The sequence below is a fragment of the Cynocephalus volans genome, chromosome 4, assembly GCF_027409185.1.
Source record: "Cynocephalus volans isolate mCynVol1 chromosome 4, mCynVol1.pri, whole genome shotgun sequence".
NCBI classification, from domain to species: Eukaryota; Metazoa; Chordata; class Mammalia; order Dermoptera; family Cynocephalidae; genus Cynocephalus; species Cynocephalus volans.
Window position 1 is genome coordinate 85,017,934 of NC_084463.1, and position 4,076 is coordinate 85,022,009.

Consider the following 4,076-nt stretch of genomic DNA (forward strand, 5'->3'; position numbering starts at 1 on the left):
GGACATAAAGAAAAATTACAATTTGTAATAATGAATATGCTTATAATTAATAATAAATAATAAAAAATTTTAAAAAGAGAACTTAATGGGCATAAAGTGGAAGAGAGTGTACACTGACTTACCGTTAGATGTGGGACCAGGGAGTACTTACTCACATGTGATGTTAAGCCATATTAAGCCAAGTTATTTACCCTTTGTTTGTTTGTTTTAAATATAAAAGCCTGGAAATATAGTGGCTAATAAAGAATCTGCCAAAAATTAGCTACTTGGATGTGATCTCTATCAGTTATTACAGTTTTTGAACTCTGCTTTGTCATTTAAATATACTAAGAGTACATTTGCTCGTGAAACCTTGTTAACTCAATAGATGTTTTTGAGTGCTTTGTGTTATGTCACAAAGTTACTTGCTGTCCCTAGATAACATATATGGAATATTTTCTGTGATGGAAAGGTGGCAATACATGTGAGCAGAAGTGGGGCCTTATCTCTTCTTTGGCTGGGATGGAGTGCTCATGTAAAAGAATAATGCATCTCTTTTTCCATTTGATGTTAATATCACAGAACTGGCCCTTTGCACATTGTTGCACAGCCCTTCGAGACAGAGACCCAGTTTTGTCTGTTTTCCTAAGTAGCTGGCTTGTACATACAGTTTGCCTTATAGATTCTCTAGTAGGTAGGCACTTTGGGTATCATCTAGATCAGCTTTTCCCTCAATGCAATGACAGGTCCAGGGAAACTCACCTCAAGTAAATATTTCATTTTTCACATATATGGTGGTTTCTGTTGAACAATAAGGCTGAGAATAGAGTCTGAAAGTAAGAAAACCTTGAATATGTGTTATCTTTAATGTTGGCTAGGTGTTGGTGCAAAATGGAAGTTTGACCTATGTTTCTGTGTATATGTGCTTGCTCATAGGAAGCTGTGATTTTTGTTATATTTGCAATTGTTGCTATTTTCTCTTTATTTAGTAAAGCATATTTGGTGTTTGTGCCTTGCAATGGATGCAAGGTGGTCACAGAGTCCCTGTGTATTAGACAGTAGACATTATTTGTATATTCTGCTCATGTTCATGGATTGGCTGCAAATATGATATCCTGAGGGCTGATATGATATGCTTAGTCCAGTCTTAATTTAAGAGCATGTTGATGATTCTCTCCGAAATATTGTGAGAAAGAAAATTTCTTAGCTCTGTCCTACAGCAGTGAAAGACCGCTTTCAGGGTGTTTCAGTAATTTCTATCCATCAACATGAGGAAAGATGACCAATAGGTGTAGGGTGTGTAAAAAATTTCTAGCATGCATGTAGTACTTGTATAGGCATTGTGCCAGTAGGTAGGTGTTTGACTAGATATGGTTCTTTACAGCAGCATTTTATAAAATCGACTTACTTTTATGAAATATCTCCTGGCATTGCTCAGAAAACCCCCCAGTTTATTGATCAAAGTTTCTAGCTATATCATTTTTATCCTGTTGTAGGGACGTGGAACCTCTGGAACTGTTCTACAAGTTTTGTTTTATTTTTGTATTTTTGTAATTATTTCTTATGGAATTTAAAAACAAAAACATAGGCAATAAAAGAATGAGCTATATGTACCCATTATTTTGTTTCAATACTTATCTCATGGTCAGTCTTATTTCACTATATGTCCATTGCTTCCATTCTCTTTTTACTCTGGTCCTGTAAATTTTGAGGAAAAGATAATTCCTACAGTAGCGCTACAAGGCATCTCTACTTTTGAGATGACAACATTGAAATTGCTAGAGGAGAAGTAACTTACCTCAAATTGCCCAACTTGTAAGTGCCAGAATAGGGATTTAAACCAGGTTTATTAAGTTCTTTCTTTATAGTCAGCTGTTTTTCCTTCTGTTTAGGTCAAATTATAACCAGGAACATCGTGTATTCTGGTAGCAGCTAAATGTTTTACTTGATTATTACTGATTCCAGTACCTAGAGATATTTATTATTATCATTTTGGTATATTTTTCCTCTAATCTTTTTTTCCCTGCATTCTTTTTATACATTTGTGATCATATTGTAAGTACTGTTTTTACTCAACAGTAATACAGTTGAGTTTTACTTATTGAAAATTATTTCATGGCTTTAAAATTCTGTCTTACAGTGTAATAAAAGAATGAGTAGTAACTGTATTTCAAATTACTTCCTTACGATGGGTTTTTTAGTACAATTACTGGGTTAAAGGAAGATGTGAGTTTATAAAACCTTTGCTTACCTACCCCCACAAACACGAGTTGCTTTCCAGAAAGGTCATAATTATTTGTAGTACATCCTCACCTATAATATGAATGGTGAATATGATAAAAGTAATGTGATCATTTTTGTACTGTGTTATTGTGGAAATTTGTAAACATACAAAATAGAGAAATATTATAGTGAACCTAATTGTATTTTCTTTAATAAGTACCAGCATTTTGCTGATCTTATCTATCCCCCACCTAACTAACTGTCCTTTTTTCCTTCTAATCTTTCTTCCTTCTCTTGTTTTTGTAGGACTAACTTAAAACAAGTATCAGGGTTGGCCTTTAGCTCGATTGGTTTGAGTGTGGTGCTGATCACATCAAGGTCCAGGGTGATCCCTATACCAGCCATCCCCCTCGCATCCCCCCAAATTAAAATAAGTACCAAGCATCATTTTACACATTAATTTTTCAGAGTTCATTTGTTTTGATAACCACAGTGCTGTTATCATCCAAACAAAAGTAATAGTAATTCCTTAATGTAATCTAATACCCAGTCCATATTTAGATTTCAATATTTATCCCCAAAATGTCTTTTTATAGTTGTTTTGATTCAGGATCAGAACAGGTCCATACATTACAGTTGTTTACTATATCTCTTGTATCTTTAATCTATGAAAGTCTTTTTCTCTTTTCTTTTTGGAGCCTTTTATCTGTTGAAGAAAGGAGGATATTTTCCTGTGGAATGCTCATAATTCTGAATTTAGCTGATTTCTTAGAATGTTGTTTTTTTTTTCTCTACCCCATATTTTCTATAAACTGGCAACTTTTGGTAGAGGCTTGATTAAATGCAGATTTATTTATTCAAGAAAACTTTATACATGGGCTGTGTCCGTCTGAATCACTTATGTCAGAATACCACATTTAGAGGAGAGTGACAAGTGATCAGTGTATTCATGTTTTGTCAGCCTATTTATCCATTATAAATTTATCCTAATTTTTTAAATATCTGTTAATGTCTAGATCCATTACTTCATTGCAAAGTGATCATCTTCTATATTTCATCTACATTCCTAGCTGGAATTTTTCTATATTAATGGACTTTGCCTTCTCAACTAATTGGTCATTCTGAAATATGTTTCATTTAGGAAAGACAAGATAAGTGCCTAATTTCTTTCTTTTTTCATTTTTACAATGGATTCTGTCCTAGCTTACTGAGGTGGTGTTTTTTGTTTGTTTGTTTTTTAGTATCATTATGAGCACATGATTTTTTATAGATTTGATGCTATTCAGCTATTTGTAATCATTTTGATGTTCAAACTGTCTCATCATAACCAGGGGAAGCCATTTGAAGTTGGTTTCTTAAGATGTGAACTTTAGATCTTTAGAATCAGCTACTTCTCCAAAGTTTCCTTTTAGAGACCACAATATGGGTGTGCAATGAATTTAGCCAACTCTGTAGTTAGAGGGAACAGTCCTCACAAGATTGCCCTCACTTTGGATACCAGCCATACGTTTGGAGGTACCAAGGACCACACTCACTTCAGATCAGCTGACTGCAAATTTTTGGGCCCCCATGACCACTGTTTGTCTGGGGAATTCACTAGAACAGCTCACAGAAAAGCACTAGACTTACAATTATAGTTTTATTGTAGCAAAAGGATACAAATTAAAATCAGGCAAAGGGAAGATATATAGAGAGCAGAGTCTGGAAGGGGTCCAGACTCAGAGCTTCTGGCGATCATTTCTGGTGGAATCAGTGTTACTTGGCCATGATTAGAACAGAGTATTGCTAACTTGAGAAGCTCATCTGAATCTTTGGTGTCTAGAGTTTTTATTCTGGCTTGATCACATGCTATCTGTACACCTGACCTTAATCTC